Below are 21304 nucleotides of genomic sequence, written 5' to 3'. Positions count from 1 at the left end.
TCATAAATTATTTAAACATAAAAGTCACAGATGTATTACATACACTTGCATACAGTTACATATATGCTTTCATATATACATATATGTATATGTGTACATATATATATATATATGTGTGTGTGTGTGCACATGCATATATGTATATGTGTACATACATATATGTATATATGTACATACATATATATACATACATATACATATATACAATTGGAGAAAAGGCAATTGATAAAGATGTTGTGTTTACTGGATGAGCACTGACTCTTCTCAGAACTCTGATCACTTTTGTGTCTCTACAGTGACCATGCATCACTCACATAGTCTGATTTAAATCTGCACAGACCAAATTTGAGAGCATTTTAGGTCTATGAGTGAGTGTGTGTGTGTGTGTGTACGTGTATGTGTATACATACATATATATGTATATGTATGTATATTGTCTATATATAGTGTATATATAGTATGTGTATATATGTGTGTATATATATATATAGTATATATGTGTTAAAAGATAGATCACTTTGAAACTAACTTATTGCAAATTTAAATTAGACTGTGTTAAAATTTAACAACTTCTTTTGATTATTTTTAGAGAAATACACTTAAGTTTTTAAGACACTGGAGGAATTCACAGTATTCAATGTCATCAAATCTTCAGGGTGCTTTTGCTAAAAAGGAAAAGGACCATTTGTTTATGATTCAGCAAATCCTCCTGACTGTCCTTTTATATTTATCATTTTATTTTTGTATTTATTTTTATTGTTATCATATTCACCACTGTTAATAACACAACTGTCAAAATTAGAAGTATTCACTAAATTAAATATTGAAACTTCAAACAGATAACATAGAACAAGAATTTGAGTCTCTTAAATTAGAACTTCAATTTAGATGACCTCTAGAAAGGGCACTCCATAGATGCTAAGTAAGTTATATTTGAAATTCAATAGCCATGTAAGTTGCCCTTTGATGGCCTAAAATACATACATACATACATACATATGTGTGTACATGTGTGTATGTGTGTGTGTGTGCATGTGTATGTGCGTGTGTTTGTGTGTGTGTGTTGGTCTAAATGCTTTATACTGTAACTTAGACCCCTTTCATTTTCACTACAAAGCTTTACCACACATCTATATTACTGTGGCTGGACTTTGTCTTGTCTTATGTTTCAATAGAGTTTTCTTATACTTACATGATACCTCTTTGTTGTTTTTCTAGATCTTATAAATAGGAGTCAGGTGTCTTTTCCTATAAATATAAAAAAAAATAGTCCTCAAGACCTTATACCTTTCTAGTTAGGATGCAGGCATGAGTACTGGCCATGATCAAATGCAGTGAGCTGCAGCAATGACGGGGGATGGGGCTGAACAGAGTCAGGACGAAGTCTTGTAGGCACCATGTCCGCTGTCCAGGAGTGGCAGTAGGCATCCTGATGGCATCCTTTCTAATATTCTAGCTTCTCCTCACATGAATCCTTTCTAACAGATTCTCCAGTTTTGTTTTGTTTTGTTTTCCAGGAATTCTGCAAACCGCCACTATCCATCAAATTCCTGCTCAAAGTCTCTGTAACCTATGGATCAGAATTACAGCCTCTGTATTAGGAAAATAATACAAACAGAAATAACTACTTATATTTGTTCCTCATACCTTAAAACCATTATTGCATTTTGGTTGAAAGCATCAAAGGTTTTTTTTTCCTTTGATAATTTTCGTGGTGTGAATACTATAGACACAATGAAATTATATGACCATGATTGACCTTCAGACATCCCATGTGGATCACACAGGGCAAAGATGTCTCAGTGCTTGAAAGGCCAGCTGATTTCTCTCTGTCAGCTTTTAAGCAGGCATGGTATTGCACTTCCTGGATAGTAATGAATTTCAGCAATGGACAAAGCTACTACTTGGCCCAGAGTAGCCTGCACACACCCCTATGTGTGGTAGTTTGTTTGTGGATCAAATGCTCAGTGAGAAGGTGTTATTCCTGACCCATTCCTCAGTCATCTCAATGAGAAACAGATATTTGAGAAAATTACTCTATTTTGAATTCAGTCCAGCTTCTGCTCTCAGAAAGAAAGCTGGCTAAATGTATTATAATTAAGAATTTCAGCTCATCACAAATTTATAAAAGTACATACTATACTTCATCTTTTTTTCCTATCAGAATTACAGAAGTAAACAAAATAATAAAATCAAGTCTAATTACAAAATCATTAGCAGCGTCCACATGGAGACAAAGAGGGTTTGCTTCTCTGGTCCATCTCTAGAAGTCTGTGTTCATTTTCCTTCAACTCTACTACATGCTATCGCTTGCTCTGGACCATCCCTAATCCCCATTGCCTCTTCTGGGGGCCCAGGAGAGATGCTGTTTTTGCATTACATCTGCTAGGTGCTCTGTTTGTACCTTCAGCTTCATCCAGGCAGGTAAAGTTCACAGGTAGGAGATAAAGAATGGAAGGAAAGGCTGGTAGAGATTTTTTCTGTACTTTTTAGTCTCATTTCTTCCAGCCTTTAAAACAAACCACTTATTTTGACAATGATAGTCCTGTGAGCAAACCCCTCTTCAAGGTTTAGCTTTCACTGGACTCTGATATCTATAATTGGTCCTAAGGATAAGGATTCTGCTTCCTTAGGCTCCTTGAGAACTTCAGCATTAACCCTGCCTCTCACCTGGCCAGCTACTCCTTAATGATCTTTGTTTGAAGCACTCAGCATGCTTTCTGTTTTCTGCCAAAACTTCAGCTGCTTCCAGGTTGGAACTACCTTATGCATTTTACATGAGCCATGAACTTGTTTTCATGCTTGCATCTTGGGAGTCTCTCTAGTTGGTACGGTCTATCTATCCCGTAGAGCAGAACTCGTGGAAGTGAGGCCCAGGATAGCATGACAAAATCAGAATGATAACTAAGGCACATCTGTGACTTCTGTCAGGAGAATTGGAAGCCTGAGTCTCATTGACTGTCCATCTGGTGACTGCAGCATTCATCCATTCAACTTAGAGTCAAAATAGTCAAGAGTATTTATTGAGACTCAGACTGAAGGATTCAATTACATTAGTCAAATATTTTGATAATCTTAGGTTTCCATCACTTGGGCCTCTTCCAGTCTCCTTATGATATCACCTGAGATGTGGAAGAAGGACAGTCTATTCTCTGAAAAGTGCCTCGATCTGCAATAACAAAATTTTTCTCACACACTCTCCTTTTTCTGAGTTGCCAAGGTAACAAATGTGTTCTCCATTATACCCACTCTCCTGTCATACACAACTCTGACAGGAACACATCTTCTTGGGAAATCTCTCATCTATGCAATTAAGGTTTATAGATTAATGGTTCCTCTGTCTCTGTAAAATGATCTTCTTTTCACCTAGATTTTTCTGAAACACATGTTGAATGCCTCTGATAGGCTTTGCCAATGACAGAAAGAATAAAGTCACGCTCTTACCCATCAAGCACTTGTTTCTTTAACTACCATAAACACTTCCCTCATTCTCAGGCCTTCAGAGCCTCCTGGTTTACTGACAATACAATTTCTTCTTATAGAAATATTTTTAAAGAAACTGAATTGATGCCAGGGCAATGCAAAGGGAAAATAGACAATGTTTATACAGCTATTTTTACCATTTGAAATATCCAGAATATTACTAACAAAAAAAAATGTTTCTGCTAATTGGATCAAATTAAGACTTATTCTGTTTTTTTTCTTAATTATGGTCTTTTGTTTAACTATGAAGTATTTGTGTACTAATTTATCAGAAATCATAGTTGCAAACCAAAGTATATGGTACATGACCTAAAAAGCATGTCTCTTTTCTTTTTTCTTAATCTGCATGTCACATCACACACACACACACACACACACACACACACACACACACACACACACACACACTACCCATCTAGGATATCTGCTGCCCATTCCAGTCACCTACTGACTGCATCATCTGATTCAGCATTTGATCAGCAATCCTTGGTCTTCTCTTAGAGGCTCCCCTCTCAGCAGTAAAACCAAGAAGTTTTACTGACCAAGTCAACACTTAGTTTGAAATTCTGTTGTTTCCCTTCTAAGCTGCCTGCCCATCAGCAAATCACTGTTCTTGTGAGCCATTTCCCTCATTTATAAGACAAAGGTGTTCTCAGAGTTTCCCTCGCAGCATTCTTTGGAACAGCGAGTGCCAGTGTGTGAGGTTTTTTAATGAGCACTTTCCATCAATAAGCTAGCTATTAACTACTTTGAGAAAAACATTCTGTGTCTCCTGGATGCAGGTAGCAGCTAGGATGTTTTCTGCTTCTAGCCTCAGGGAGCGACCTGGGTCAAGGAAGAACAGGGGCCTTTGACATTCTTGGCTGAGACGTTTGTTTGTGGAATCCAAAAGAGACTTTTAGTTTCAAAGGTTTCAGGGCACAACATTTGTACTGAAAACAGATTATTTGTTTAAAACAGGTGAAAAAGTCACATTGCCTGTCCCTTAGTTGAGGTCAGGAGTATATGACAGGGAATGAAGGGAGAGAAGTCAGCTTTTGTCCTGCCTTCTGAGGCTAAGGCCAACCAGGAAAAAGCACAAGCCAGAGCATACTTAAAAATCTGAAAACAGTGAGGGTCCTGCGTCTTAGTGCGACCTGAAACAGTTGTAAAGGCTCAGTTCTCATAGTAGCCCAATATAGGAAATAGAAGGGAAGCTAAATATGACCCGAAACAATGCTAAAACCAGGTGGTCTGAGCCCAGCATGCGATGAGATAGCATGGCTATAGCTTTAGTGTAGCAGGAGAGTGCAAGCTAAGATCAGCAATTGAAATGACACAGCAGGCCATGGCCCAGAGAAACAAGCTACAGGGAGAGTGTTTAATTGACACTGTAACAATATTAACAAACTGTGTTAATGGTTCTGGAGTTTTATTTAGAGATCATTATAAAAACATATATGAGAGAAAAACTGAGGCTGTGTGGTCCAAGAGTTCAAGTATATCCCACATCAGTAGTACACACTAGTTGACATGATCCAAAGCTCTATGATCAAAAACAAAACCAAACAAACAAACAAAAATTCTCAAGCAGCCGGGATAGTCTAGGCATTTATGAGCTAATATTTAAGAGCCTGGAAATTGCCAAAGTAGTGCAGAATGTACATCACCTGATTACTGAGTGAAACTGGCACAACAGATCTGCAGTCATGAAAATGTGTCAGGTCTCTAAAATTATTAGTCATTGCCTCAAAATGCAACTTGCTACAGAGATGCTTATAAAAGGTTGATAAAACATTTCTCTCTCCCTCTCCCTCTCCCTCCTCTCTCTCTCTCTCTCTCTCTCTCTCTCTCTCTCTCTCTCTCTCTCTCTCTCTCTCTCTCTCTCTGTATTATTAGGGCAAGGCAGAAAGAAGAGTGGATTGATTGTTACACAAACTGAGAGCATGGATGGTATGGAAAGAGGAAAACCCTCTGAGGAACAGCACATCTTACCACAGCTCTGAGTCCCTCTCAGGAGCAGCATTTCTTCTGTACACAAACCTAGGGAGCTTGATAGAGGAGTCTCCTATTATGTAGTTTTCCTGAGAAGTAAAATTATCTCCAGGACTCTAGAAGGCAAGTGAATATCTACCCACACCTGTTATTTCAATGCAATCCACCGAGATGAACAAAGCCAGAGAGGAGAATGTAAATGTGACAAGTGGAACTACACATTCCTTCAGAGAAAGCTGGGCAGACACAAGGAACAATTTGGTTCGAATCCTGAGAGCTGTTGCTATTTTATTTGGGACCCAGCAGGCAGAGATACCCTGTGTTTATTTATGGCACAGAAAAGAGTAGCTAAAGATGTAATGCCCTACTTGGCTGAAAGTCCTAGCAAGGTCTAAGAGCTTGACCATGTGGGCAAGAAGTTCTTATTGTTGAAAAAATAGGAGCTCCATTGTGTATCTTTGTTGACCAACCCAATGTACTGGGTTGCATTAAGATAATGTGTTCTTTGTTTCTATGGTTTAAAGATAATATGTATCCAGCCTTAATTCACAAAGCATTTAATACAAATTTCTAATGCTATCCTTAACATACAAATGAAACATCTACACAAGGGAATCATACAACACAGAATGTTGGGAATATTAGACAGGTTTCAGGTATCTTGATGATTATTGACTACTCCACTACAGAGGAATTCTTCCAGAGACTCAGCTAGAGTCAGAAAGTAAAGTGAAAAGATTTCCATCTGTTTACCCTTTGTGTGTACCCACTTCTCAGAGACAAGGCAGTGCAATTTTCACACTGGAGAAACCTGTCTGAGCTAACAAGTTGACTCAGAGGATAAAGGCATTTGCCACTCAGTCTAATGACCTGAATTTGACACCAGGGTTGCACATGCTAGAAAGACACCATGTGCAATCACATGTATGCCTTAGCTCACACATGCACAAACATGTACATATACACACAAACATTTTTTTAATTAATCATTCCATTCGTTTACGTCTCAAGTGATATCCCCCTTCCCAGCTACCCCTCCACAAAATCTCCCTCCCCAATCCCACCTTGCTGACAGGAACCTGGTGTGGCTGTTTCCTGGGAGGTTCTGCCAGCGTAAACATGATTTTTAAAATTAAGATAATAAGCTGTCTGTATGCACACCAGAAGTCAGCAGAATCATTTACGACTCATTCCTGAGCCCCTGCACTCTCAACTGTCACTCCTTCCTTCTTCAGTTTAACACTGACAACCCATTATAACAAGACACATCAAAAAGTATGTATGTATATATATAAAGCAACAGTATCTTAAAACACATGAGGTAAAGTTATTGGTAAGAAAAAACAAAATGAATTTAATTGTTATGTGAATGGTATAAGGAAAGAACTGCAAGTGCCTTTATATCATTCCTGAACAAATGCCATTTTTCCCTGGCAAGATGACCAGCTACTGATTAGTCCTGAGTCTGGAAGAGTCACATTCAACACATGTTCATTGACACTGTCACTCTAAGGATAAATCCATCAGCCAGCATGATGTCTAATAGGAAGTGTCAGGTACCCATGGCGACAAGAGGCCTGAGAACAGATTTCATCTTGTTAACTGGTAATTACAATAAATTGACCATCATTGCAATGAATGAACCTTCTATTCTTCCCACTAGGCCATTTCTTTTAGCTGAACTTTCCTCAATAATACCACAGGACATAACTCCTCTTGATGAATAGCTTAATAGTATAATTAGACCTTCAGTGAAAAAAATGAAACTTTATTTTTAAATTAGTTAAGAATAATATTAAAGACAGAATTCATTTGGAAAATGTTAAACCATTTTTTACCCTAGGAGAAACCAAAGACTATGGTTTCACTAAAGAAGCATAGCAATTAAGTGACTCCTAAAACCACTCTGCTGTACCCATAGATCAGCATTTTTCTCAGCCATCATCAGAGAAGCTTCCTCCTATAGTAGATGGGAAGAAATACAGAAACCCACAGCTAAAGAATGCAGAGAGTGAGAGATCTTGGAGCATTCCATTGTAAATGGGAGGTCCCTATCGATCTCCTTCTCTCAGGGCCAGGGAATTCTACACAGGAGGAGCCAGGAAGAGTGTAAGAGTCAGTGCAAATGGAGAACACCAAGGAAGCAGGACCTTCCACACACATGAACTCACAGGGGCCGTGAAATGTGCACAAGTCCAAGCCAGATGGAATGCCAGCACTGAGAGGGGAAATGAACAAAAGCCCCATCCCTAACCAAGAAGCTATCTCCAATTGATAACCCTCATAAAGGAAAAATTCATTTTCTCCAACCAAGTCTTGCTGGGCATACAAACAAAATTTAGGGGCCCCACAGTAGATGACCGACCCAAACAAACTCAATGGTACTTTTGAAGTGTTTGGTTTGATTTGGTTTAGGTTGGGTTGGTTTGTTGGTTGGTTGGTTGGTTTTTCTTTTTCTTTTCTCTTCTTGTCTTTTCTTCCTTCCTTCCTTTCTTTCTTTCTTTCTTTCTTTCTTTCTTTCTTTCTTTCTTTCTTTTTTTGGTCTCATAATCTTTTTAAAAATCTTGTCACTTCTTTTTCTAGTGTGGTTACCTAGTAGGAAGAATAGAAGGTTCATTTTATGTTTTGAAGGTGTTTGTTTGTTTTTGAGTATTTTTAAGTATGTATGTTGTGGGGAGGCTCTGTGTGTGTGTGTGTGTGTATGTATGTGTGTCTGTCTGTCTGTGTGCCTGTGTGTGTATACATGTGTGTGTGTTTCTGCATATATGTTTCTCCTGATTTTTCTATTGTTTTGCTTTTGTTTTCTTTCCTTTCCTTTGTTTGGTTTATTCCACACTTGTTTGTTTATTGGCCTAGACATGGAAATGGATGGGATATGAGGTGGGAGGATCTGGGAGGAAATGATGGTGAAAGCGGTGATAAAGCATACTATATGAAAAATAGGAAAAAGATATTTTCAAAGAAACATTTTAAGGGGAAACTGAGTTGAATACAATCACTCATCACTCTCTTCCTGATGATGAATGTGCGATGACCCAGCTTGTTCAAACTCCTGCCACCTTGATTTCCTCACATAATGAATGGTACTCTCAAAATGTGAACCAAAATTAAAAAAAAAAAAGAACAACAAAACAAACCCTATGTTTCACCTAAACACTGTGAAGTTTTCATTACAGAAATTTAAATTGCTGGTATGTAATGTAAAAAGAAAATAAAAAAGGTACCCATTTATTTTTCTAAATAAAAGTGGCAAAGACAGGAAAGTTGTAAAAAGGAATGATAGAATTATGGGCAAAGGAGATTCAGTCCATGGATAACCGGTGTAGTAAATGAGTAGATGAGAATAAATACAGTAGAAAAAACAAAAACATAATGAACAAATGTTTGCATATCAAGCATGGGAAGCTTCCAAACATCCTTGGATATGATACAAAGAATCATTCTTTTTTAAATGATGAATCTAGTTTTATTCTATTTTTGAAAGTGATGAACATTGATGTGTACAGGAATTTTAATCTAGTGAAATGGTTATTCTAGCAAGTATCTAGGTCTGTGTCATGTGACTGGAATGCAAACACGCCTTGTTTTTACACACCTTTAATTCCCCCTCCCCCCAAATAATGTCTAATTGAAGAGCACAAAAAGATGAGAGTCAGAAAAAGATTTGACATAATGATTCCTAGATAGTATATGTCCAACTCTCATGAGAACAGACAGGAAAGAGAGGTGACTTTAGAGCACACAGACACATACACAACACACACACACACACGCAAAGAGAGGGGGTGGAGAAGGAGAGGGAGAGAAAGATATACTGGGACAGTTTTATAAAGATGCAAGAAAAGACATAAAGAAATGTCAAAGAATAAAAATGTGGTACATTTACACAATGGGGTACTACTCAGCTATTAAAAACAATGAATTTTAGAAATTCCTAGGCAAATGGATGGATCTGGAGGGCATCATCCTGAATGAGGTAACCCAATCACAAAAGAACACACATGATATGCACTTACTGATAAGTGGATATTAGCCCAGAAATTTAGAATACCCAAGATACAATTTGCAAAATACATGAAACTCAAGAAGAAGGAAGACAAAACTGTGGATACTTCATTCCTTCTTAGAATTGGGGACAAAGAATCATTCTTAATGATACAAAGAATACCCAGTGGCAAGGGGAGGAACTAAGGTGATTAGGAGTCCATTGAAAATAGCTTCTTGGAAAAGAAAATTCATCTCCAAAAGTCCTAGCCCCACATCCAAAAAGAAAAAATGTTCTGAAAACTTGAGCCAACAACTAAATCTACACCTGTGTGTCTTATAGCTCTAATTTTATCTTTAACTAATTTAACTAATACTTAACTAAATTGTTACACTGCAATATGCAAGACTACGGTAGATGAAAAATATGTCTCCCCCATTGTTGTCAAAATGCTAAATAAACATTTTCATTTATCCATACAGTTCTTGAAATAGCCAGAGCTCCAGTAACAAAAGGATGGACGTTTTAAAGATGGCTCAAGTAAAAGGATTGCCTTTTGAAAAGTCCTAGATGATCAAAAGAAAAATATTTGCATAAAGAACTCATTAAAGCAGTCAGTGTAAGCAGCACACATAGATATTTCAAACCAGTTCTTTTCACCTACAAAATTAACATTCTACAAACTTGACAACACCTCAATGTTTATGGGTAACAGAGCAGAAATAGGGGGCCTACGTGTAGTAAATTGCATGAAGTTTAAAGGAATGATAGATTGGGACCTGAAATGAAAAACTACCCCATTCTCTTTAATGAACTGTCTGAAGATAATGCAGATGAGCTCCTAAGCACACAGAGAGAATGAAAAGCTTTTCTAAACATGGCACCACAGGCAGAAGCCATAAATGAAAGCACTGGAGTATTAAAGAATATTAAATTTTTAATAGCTATATATCCTAAAACCCCATGGACAAAATTAAGACCACACCATCTACATAGGTATAAATATATACACCCTATATCCTTCATATATGAAAATTACATAAAATCCAATATCAAAATGCATATCCTGTTAGAATTATGACAAACACCAATAAGATATCCTCTATAGGGTAAGAAAAAATGGCTGTTATGAAAATTAGCCAAGCATGCTGGTCTTCTGATGAGGAGGTTGAGTTCATCTTCTCTTCATCACCCTTTCCTCCAGTGCTTTCAACAATTATGGGGTTTTAAAGACTCTGCTGTAGTCCCAAGAAAGAAGGAGACTTCAAGGGCAACAGCACTGTGACCTCCAGGATTGCTATTTTAAAGCATTTCTAGACTAGCACATAATGAATATTATGACCTTTCTATTTTCGCTTGATTGTAAGAGTCAGGTTACTCATCCACAGAACAAAGAGAACCAGTTCCCATACCTATTGTCTTGTGGGTAATGTTGGCAACTGTATCTCTCCCACTCTGGACTCACTTGTTCCCAGAAGCCTGTGTGTATTTTGAGTTCTGCTTCCCCAATAGGATACAATTATTCATGAGAGTCTGTGTACATGACAGTCTATTTGTATTGAGTAAGTCAACATTGTGACATTTTGTTGAGAACAACACAGAGATGCCATTGTAGAGAAGAGATACTTGTCGATAGAGCTCCTGGGGGCTTAAAGTCTTAAGTGTTTTCCTCAAAATAGCAAAATTGTGTTTCTGCCTGATGCCATCTTCTCTCCTTCCAATAAACTGGTTCCATTCTATTCATGTATCTTCTTCCATATTCCATAATGTTTCTTGTTTCATATCATATTTTTTAAACATGTATTAATTTGTATCTAATGTCCATCCTACTTGAAGTTGCTTTGTTTAAATTCCCACCAATATATCCAGGAAATTCTTGAACAATATAATAAAAGCTACTGTTTATTAAACTTTTGCTATGTTCTACAACATTTTCTTTGAATAATGAATTCCTTTATTTCTTTAAGTATTTCATTAAGATTGATAATAATTTTGTCTTTATTTTTATGCAAATGAGTGAACTGAAGCTCAGAGCTGAATAACTCTAGGTTGAAAAAAGCAAGATAAAAGATGTGAGCCAAGACATTTCTGATTCCAAAGAGCATTGTTTTTGTCTACACTAAGAATTCTTCCCTTTTCTTCCCATTAAGCTTTTATCCAGGCATGGCTTTCTCTCTTTATACTCTCCCCATATGCTTGGAGTAATGTGTCTGAAATATCATACATTAATGGTGTGGGCAAAAAATAAAGCAATTTGCAGAATGGTCATTACTGTAAAAGGGCCCACCATTAGACAACATCACTAATCTATATTCTGTCCTACATTATAGCATCACGTAAAAAGAAGCCTAGAGTCTTACCCCTTTAAAAAGATGCTTGTTTACCACCTATTTTACTGTGAGCCAGACACTGCTGGATATGGGCGTATAATTTAGAAAAAATCAGATAGTCATTCTGTTCCTGGCAGTCACAATCAGATAGGCATCTACTTTAGCCTTCCCATTTTGTGTATGCATTTAACAGCACTTCTAACATACCTCTAGTACAGTAACTAAGACTATGAGTATACATTTTAATTAATTCATGAATTTCTGGAGAACAGAAATATCAAATACTTCATCTATCTTTGCTTACACTCAAAGCATTGTTGTTTACAACAATGCGTGGTGCAAGGATACATTTACTCTGAAGATACTGATATTTTTACCTTCTACAGCTGAAATGTCCAATATGATTCAAGACCATAATAGAGGCATGGATGAATTTAGTATAAAGAAGATATCTCACATTCCCTGTATTGAGTAGAAAATAATATCATGTGTTTTTTTAACAATAGAATTGATAAGATTTAACTTAACATCTTGCTAAACTAGAAATGTCCTTCTTGTCTTCTTGTCACCACCCCCAAAAAATGAATATCTCAGCCATTTCATCATTAAGGTTTTTAATAAAGACTGCTGCAGAGTTCCCTATGAATGTAAGATTCAATTTGTGCACAGTAGGTTTCGGAGAGACTGCAAACACAGCTGTTGTTGCCAGACAAACATTGCAAACCACAATGGCCAGAACCTTGGTGTTAATGGCTCCAAGACATCCCACAGCCAAGAAGTCATCAGCATATATCACAGCAAAACAAGCTGGTACCCATCTACAGGAGCAGTTCCACTGAAAGCAGCCAGCAGATCCTCTGTGTAAAATTCTGCAACAACAGCCTCACACTACCTGGTTGCTAACAGTTATTGATAAAGCTGACCACAAGTATTTGCACAAAATGGACTATCCTTGACAAATCAGGACACTGTATTCTGATAAGTTTTTGTTACAAGTGAAAGAATATAGTAATCTGTCTTAAACTATTACAGTGCTTTTATAGTATATTTCAAATACTTTTAATACTTCAAATTAGTTATAGAAAATATCAACTATTTTAATTTAAAAATAGTAGATATTTATTACAAACAGCATGAAGATAGAGAAAAAGAGAAAGTTACAATTATTGATCATTTGCCACTCTTAGAAGTTGATGTATGTATTTCTTTCACATGTCTGTGATTAACTGCCATCAGTACTTTGGCATTTCCAGGATATGCTGTGGAATTACTGAAGTTGTAGGAAGTATATTCAGGATTTTGTTCCCAACATATTTGGCATTATTCCTGGGAATGAATTAGGAGGGAAACAGAGCTACACATGCTTGCTACCAGACTCAGGGACATCAGAATGACAGAGAGTCATTCTGTAGAGTCTCTAGGAGCAAAATAACACAAATGAATGGCTTGTGACTACCTTCTTCCAGGCCTCAGGAAGGCATTAGGAGGTAAGAGTACTGTTCAGATTCCTCTCCAACAGCAGCACAGAAGGATGTAAACTCTTCCTGAATTTCAGCAAGTACAAACGACCCTTCAGCACATATTATAAACAGTGAGGGGTCCATCCCCACTAAGCAGCACTGATTCAGAGAGAGAGAGAGAGAGAGAGAGAGAGAGAGAGAGAGAGAGAGAGAGAGAGAGAGAGAGACAGTCACAGACACAGACACAGACAGACACAGACACAGACACAGACACAGACACAGACACAGACACAGACACAGACACAGACACAGACACAGACACAGACACAGACACAGAGAGAGCAGACTTGGAAAGAGAACTTGCCTTATTGGACAGTGGATGGAAGAATCGGGTAAATATAGAGCACTGTTGCCATGGCTGGTGCAGATTATCAAAGCATATGTCTGTTGATAACTAGAATAAATAAAACACATTTGTGTTCTCCATGTAGGACAGGCCAGTTTGTTAGTAAGTAGGAAACCTGGGCAGAGAAAGATAACACTGCATTTTTTAATATTACAAGTAATTTGAGATTTTCTCCATATGTCTGGTCAACAAAAACAATCCAGAAAAAGACATTAATAAAGAGATATGAATAGAAAATTAAAGAGATTTTCTAGAAACAGCTACCATCAGGAAAAAAAACCTACCCCCCTCCCCCAAAAAAATGCCTGGTAGAAGAAATGTTCAAGGCATAAAGCAAACCGACAACTCTTTGGTTAAATGATGGATGTGCCAAGTTCCCTCTCAATCTTCCCAAACATGAAGCATGAGTGTACTCTGCATAACTCCACTCCCCTGCCCTCATAATGCTTTTGAAAACATCAAGAAATCGCAGTCCTCATTTTGATGAAGTAGAGTAGGGGCAAGACAGAAGGACAGAAAGCTGAGTGGACATGGGATGGGTAAGAAGCCCTGTTACTCTGACATCTGGTGGAAGCATTTGATAGCTGAGAATTGAGCATTCCAACACAATTAACCTTTGCTTCAGGCCTTCTCCCATCAGAGATGTAAATCTGCAATTGTCTGGGAGCCTTACCAGAAACCTGACTTACAGTAAATGGGCACAACCTATTCTTCTGCAACTCTGGTGGTCCTTGACTTTATTTATTAGATTGTTACCCCCACCCAACATGTCTTTAAATCTCCACTAAAATCTCATTTATCAAAGAAAGAAAGAAAGAAAGAAAGAAAGAAAGAAAGAAAGAAAGAAAAGAAGGAAGAAAGAGAAAATTTTAGCAAACACATTGCAATGTAACTTGAGAAAAACAAAAATGTCCCATGTGTCAATACAAACCCACTTAAGCTATTCTTCTTTGAGAAGCCCACATGTATCTTCTCAAGCATGTATATTCTTTCCATTAATTAGTTCCTTTTGTGCACAATGGCCAAGAATCTTGTTGTTGTTAGCTTTTTTTTTTTTTTTTTTTTTTTTTCCAAATTGAGAGAATGATTAAAAAAGTCCCTCGGGCTGCTTGGGAATCAACAAGGAGGCAAACCCCAATCCTTGATTCCACCTCGTTCTTGTGGGTGGTACAAGCCTTGGGCTACATTTGGAAGCTATCTCTGATCATAGACATCTAAAGTATTTTACTATCATTTGTATAAGACCAGTTAGCAGAGCTCCTTCCCTTCTAGCCCTGAAAAACTCCTCAGTCAGGACTGGAGAGATGGCTCAGCACTTTCATATATTATTCTTTTAAAGAACTCAAGTTTGATTCCCAACCCCCAAGTCATAGGGCTCACAATCTCCCGTGACTCCAACATGGCCTCTTCAGGCACACAGTGTATGGTATATACTCTCACAGATACACATGATTAAAACTAAAATAAATCTTTAAAGAAAGAAAGAAAAGAAAACAAGAAAAACCGCCTCGGTCCTTTGTTTCCATGGACTGAGTGCTGACCATGCTTTGACTTCTGTGATATTTTAATTGTCCTGGATAACAATGTCCCATGCGATGTTAATTTTGATGCTCCATAAAACACAAGAAAATGGGGAAGGCTGTTTATGTGATATAATCATGAGTTTCAGTTTCTATTGAAACTAACTAAATTTGTCTTTAAATCCTGTTATTTCTTTTCTTTTTTTAAAAAAAGATTTATTTATTGTATATAAGTACACTGTAGCTGTCTTTGGACACACCAGAAAAGGGCACCAAATCTCATCACAGATGGTTGTGAGCCACCATGTGGTTGCTGAGAATCTAACTCAGGACCTCTGGAAAAGCAGCCAGTGCTCTTAACCACTGAGGCATCTCTCCAGCCCCCCTGTTATTTCTCTTATTGGTCGTAAATTACAAAGTAGTCCCAGGTACAACTTTTGAGGTTGTTTGATTTAGTATACATTACATTACTACTGGGCCTTACACAAAGCATGTAACTCTTCTAATTCTGTTCCCATACCACTCAAATGGGGCTTACACAATGGCTTTGAAGATCTCCTTTGAGGGAAATGGAGAGATAACTCAGTAGTTAAGAGCACTGTACTGGCTGCTCCTCCAGAGGACCTGGTTCAATTCCCAGCAACCACATACAAACATCCCTACATAGACATGCATGCAAGCAAAACATCAATGCACATAAAATTAAAAGTAAATCATAAAAAGGAAATCTTGAAAACAAATAATTTTTAAAAATGTTCCATTTGATCTAGCAATTTGGATTTAGATTTATTCTTTCCAAATACTCAAATTACTAAGCGATTATTTTACTAAGTTGTTTTTTAAATATACCAGTCATCTTGTACACACAGAAAATGCAAGAGTAATTTCAGCAATTATAAACAAAGGGAAGCAAAGAAACAAAGCTATGAAAACAAGCTCTGGTCATAAGTAAGGAGAAACCTTTCAGTCCACAGCTGCTCAGACAACAGGAATTATTCAACCTTGTGCTAATAAAAGAGAATATATGTTATATAGGAACATGCATTCAGAGAGAAGCACCAATGATCCCAAGACCTTACCTCCTGAGACACTGCCCTCCTGAACTCCTCTTCAAACCAGTCCCACTGGTTTGGATCTGACTTCTACTCACCTGTCGGTTTTATGTAATTCAGCCAATTAAAGCTGAAATGTCCCCACAATCCACTTTGTTCTCATTGTATCCCATGGCAGCCTCCCACTGCATGGAACTGCAGCCTGAGTGGCCAGTTATCTCCCTCTTTAGATTAGTTCTGGAGTCACAAATTGCTGAAGGCCTTTTCCTTTGCTCCATGTTCCCTATTAAGTTCAGTTAATTGTAGTAGAAACTTTTGCCAAACATCAGGTTTAGGGTTTAATCACTTTATCAAAAGCACATAACCTTGTCCTGCTGTCATACTCAAACAAAGAACTGTAAATGGTTTGCAGCACTAATGATGGAAATATTTTTGGTATGCTTTCATTATTTCCATGCAAATCTCTACTATACACATCACAGATGTGTTCCTAAACACAGAGCATGTTTGCTTTACAACTCAAATGATTGTTCCAGTCACAATATGGCTGCAGTGTTTCTGTATTTCTTTTATCTTAATTTCCTGAGGCTCTTGGGGTGAGAATAAGCCCCTACAAGACAGTGCTTATCATTCCTACCTGGCAGCCCTCATTACTTTTGTTTACTCTTTTATTTCCACAAACCCAGGCTTTATCACAGCTGTAGGTTTTAATCAATAAAATAGACCACATCTGGATCTTTATCTCTCTTGACTTGAATAATAACAGAGCCTCTGCACCAAAGAAAAGCAGAACACAAACACACACATACACACACACACACACACACACACACACGAGAGAGACAGAGAGAGAGAGAGAGAGAGAGAGAGAGAGAGAGAGAGAGAGAGAACCACACTGATTTTGTTATAGATCAGTTTCTATCAGTTATAGGAAAAAGTACTCACCTAATTCATTATTCCAAGAGTTAGTAGTTCAAACTTGAAATGTGGTATCCCTATATATCTCCACCTGTTTACTTAGTCTTCCATAATTAGTTGTATTGAGGAAAGAATTTTAGACTGTTAGATATAGCTTGCTTTCAAAAGAACTGGCCAAAGCACAGGTCATCTTGCAAAATAGGCAAATCTGTACTTTCTCCAGAATGACATAAACATTGTTGTGAACATATGAATACATGAGAATCACAATACTATCAATGTATATTACACTGTACATTAGAATAATAATGTTTTCTCTCTCCACCCCAGTATATACATACAGCATAGGAAAAAGTGTGACTCTGTGCTGCAGACATAATTTTTAGCCCCTCTCCCAAATTCACATGGGAAGGTTCCCAAGGTTTTGGTCTGTATTGCTTCTACCATGCAAGAAAACATCGAGAGAACACTATAAATTAGCTAGAAAATGGATTCTCCTTAAACACTATATCCATGCTGTTGGTCTTTCCAACAGCAAACACATTTCTGCTGTTTCTATGCTATTCGATGCATGACATTTTGTTTTAACTGCCAAATAAATTAAGCACACTTTACAAAACAAAAATTAATGATTTATAAGCAATTACTTTAAAGTTTCTTTCTATGTTCTTATGCATATAACCCAATTCTTTTTAAAGCCATGTGACTCATCGTTAACTCAAGGTACACAGTTCCCAACAGAACTCGGTTATTTTATAACACAGAGAACTAATTGTGTTACAGTGAGACAGCCCTTCATTTCATATTACTGTTAGGAAAATATGCTTCTGCTAGTTTTAGACTATGCTGTCTCACGGAATTGAACTGTATCCTCTGGTCTCATGCCATTTCTAGGTTCTGAATATTCTGAGCAGCTGAAACTCAGCCCTCACTTGTGGTGACTCCTAGCAGTGTCCACATCTTGAGTAGCTGCTGGTTCCATGTGCCCTCCACTACATCAAGTGGCTGGGACATAGCATAACTCATAGTTGACACAGGCTAGCCAGGAACATCACAAGGCATATGTCATTCTATACCATGGATTTCCCACAATGGCTACACAGTAGAGTCATCAGGACAATTTAGAATAAAAGCACATAATTTCCATGGCTAAGTCTCACTATCTCAAAAACAAGTATCAGAATGTCTAGGGGTGAGTCAATTATTGATCAAGAATTCACATTTGCGGGGAGGGAGAAGCTGCCTGACAGTTAGTGGTGAGGCTAGTGAAAACATGGAAACTGAACAGCAGAGGTCAAAGCACCTACTAATTCTATAAGGAGTTCCATGAAGAGTACCCAGAAACAAGGTTAGAAGGCTCATTTACAAGATATACATCTCATGACTATACAAATTTCCATGCAGAATGAGAAAATGGATACATGAAATCTTCTCTCTTTCACCATAATGGCTACCCTATACTTAGCAGCATCAACAGCACCAAAATCAGGAGCTTGATATTGGAAAATCCCATTTGCTAAACAATGTAGCATAATGTGAGTGAAGCCCCACCTTAGTCAAACATCCTTGTACTCTATGGGAACAGATCATAATGGGCTTGCACACTGCTATCACAATCTGAAGCCCTGTAGAACTTCCTGGGCTCTATTTCTGCAGCTACTGCATTGGTATAATAATGTTTCCTAATGATAGAGCTGTTATGAGAAATTCCTAAGTTAATAGCTTTAACACAGAAACTGTCACAAAAGTCATTATGCAAGCATTAGTTCTCATTTGTCTTCCTAGCTGGTCAGGGAAGCCTGATACACCTATCAGCTGAGTGTATTGGTGCAACAAGGACAATACACAAGTAGCTACCATATTCTCCTCTCCTTGGCTCTCACTTGGAGAAAGGGGATGTCTTCTGAGGACAGTCTTGTTTCTGGAACTCTGGGGTCTTTGGTAGTTGCTAGATGATACAGGGGAAGCCTGAGTCCCTTTGTGGTCTCATTCACAAAATAATTTAAGACATAATAATAAAAAAATAACAGTTGTCTAGAGTATAAAATAAAAACCTCCTATTCAAGCCTATAGTTCAGATGAGCTAAAAGAATTATATTGGCAGCTGCTTGGAGAGAAGACAAAAGCCTCGCCACTTAAGCTTGTGCGGAGGTCAGATGCATGGCTGACACGCAACCATATGCTGTGAGAGGGCACCTTTAAAAAGAACAAGGAAGCACAGAGCATCAGAAAAAGCATGTTAAGGTTCTGGCCAGCATCCAGAAGAAAGAGACAGAAAAAAGAAGACAGGAAAGTTGAGCCTTTCTGAGTCGAGCCTCAGAAGAGCAAGGTCAGCAGATCCAGCTGCATGCTGGCTTGTAGGACTGTACTGAGGTCAAAAATTCTAGGAAGAAAAGTGTGCAGTAACTCATTAAAGGAAAAATTATTTCCCCCACTGGGGTGAGCTTACCCTCCTAAGGATGGTCCCTTGGCCAGGTGATTGACCTGTCCCAACTTGAATGTTAGAAATTTCACTTACTTGACTAAAATGAGTGTGTTATTTTATTGTACTATGTTTGATCCTAGAGTACTCCCACTTCGTAGTGAATGACCATCAACAAAATGGTCAGTGAGCCAAGAGATAATGCTAGAGGCCAGAGAACATACTACATTTCACTGGCTCAAAAAGTTGAACACTGGGCCTGGAAAGCTGGCTTAATACTGAGGAACACATACTGTTCTTACAGAGTACCAACTTCAGGTCACGTCACCCACTTCAGGTGGCTCATGAAGTGACCACCTGAAAGTCTAGTATAAGAGAATACAGTATCCTCTTATGGCCTACGTGGGCATCTGCACTCATGTGCCTATACTCAGCTTACACAGACATTACACATGTGTAGATATAAACAAAATTTTAAAATAATAAAAATAATTTTTAAATCATGTAAAATATTTAAAAATAAAGCAGAGTCCTAAAGAATTCTTTGCCTGTAATCCTGAAGACACAACTTAAAAAACAATCAAAAAGGCAAACTACATGACCCTGGTCATTCAGCAAAGGCATATTCTATTACTTAATCTGAGCCATATATTTTACATGGTCTACATTTACCAACACCTCTGACTCCAAAACAAAGTACAGTACTGGTCATCCAACAAGTGGTACTGAAAAATTAAAATGGAAGAATTAAAAACCAATATAAAGCCAAGACACTGAGAGCATTATGTTCTATATTTTTCTGCATTTTAAACAGATTTGAATGAATGCTTAATGATAAAGACATTTTATAGATTATCTTGTATCACAACATTTTGAAAATCCTTTTATATTATCAATATATCTCTGATTTAACTGTGCTGAAAAACTTGTTCTGAGAACTTAGCCATTGACTAGATTAATATATTCCCTCTCTTTCAGTTAAGACCTCAATATCATACAGAGTCCTTTGTGTTACGGTCTGTTCTTACTTCTTGCAAACACATTTATAATTGGGAGAAAGACAGAATAATACTCTTTAGTATATATTGGCATATGGGTGCATCCCAATGAAAGTTCTTGAAAAATTTGCATTTATCCATAAGGTGTTTGAAGATCTAGAAAATTTCATAATCCAAACAAAGTTGTAAGAAAAGCTCCCAATGGACAAATAGGTAAGTGTTTGAATCCTGTATCTGTGCACTTAGTATATTCTGATTAAGCACTGACTCTGTATTAATTATCTAGGACTTGGAATCCTACAGGACATTAAGTGATGGTTTCTTTGGTCTCTCGGCTATTGCAAGAAAGAGAAGGTGAATAATGGATAATAAGCAATTGCAGAACTAAGATAATTGCATTTTGTATTTCAAAAATCAGGAATCAGGGAATGTCTCCCAGAAAAGATGAACTATAAACAACATCTTGAATGGGAAGTAGACCTCAGGAGATCAGAAAAAAAAATCTTTCCTAGTGTATGGAGTACTTGATGTATTAACCCTGGTATGGCAACCAGACTAGCTGTCTTTAAAGCTCAACATCAGTAGACATATAGGTAGGAAGGAGTAGAGAAAAGAATTATGGATACTATGTTGACAGAGGCTGAAACAAAGGCAACTCCCAGGCAGTTTTGAAGAGGAGGATAAAATGATCAGATCTGCAGTTTCCATCTGCACCCTGGGGCTGACCCTGTGCCACAGCTCTCCATACCCAGGTAA

General features: G+C 37.6%; 1 long non-coding RNA gene across 2 annotated transcripts in view; it reads right to left on the bottom strand.

Annotated features, from left to right (window-relative positions):
* The window catches only part of Gm39380, a 120441-nt gene that overhangs the window by 20656 nt on the left and 78481 nt on the right, over positions 1-21304 (bottom strand). The window contains exon 5 of one of the 2 annotated variants that reach the window (XR_870944.1): positions 1423-1570. The exons of the other annotated variant lie outside the window; for it this stretch is intronic. This is a non-coding gene — a long non-coding RNA (predicted gene, 39380). Of the gene's footprint in view, positions 1-1422; positions 1571-21304 lie in introns of those variants that run through there. 2 annotated transcript variants of the gene reach the window in all.

This window comes from Mus musculus, chromosome 9 (genome assembly GCF_000001635.26).
Source record: "Mus musculus strain C57BL/6J chromosome 9, GRCm38.p6 C57BL/6J".
NCBI classification, from domain to species: Eukaryota; Metazoa; Chordata; class Mammalia; order Rodentia; family Muridae; genus Mus; species Mus musculus.
Note: the sequence above shows the minus strand (reverse complement) of the source record. Positions and strands in the feature narration are given on the sequence as shown.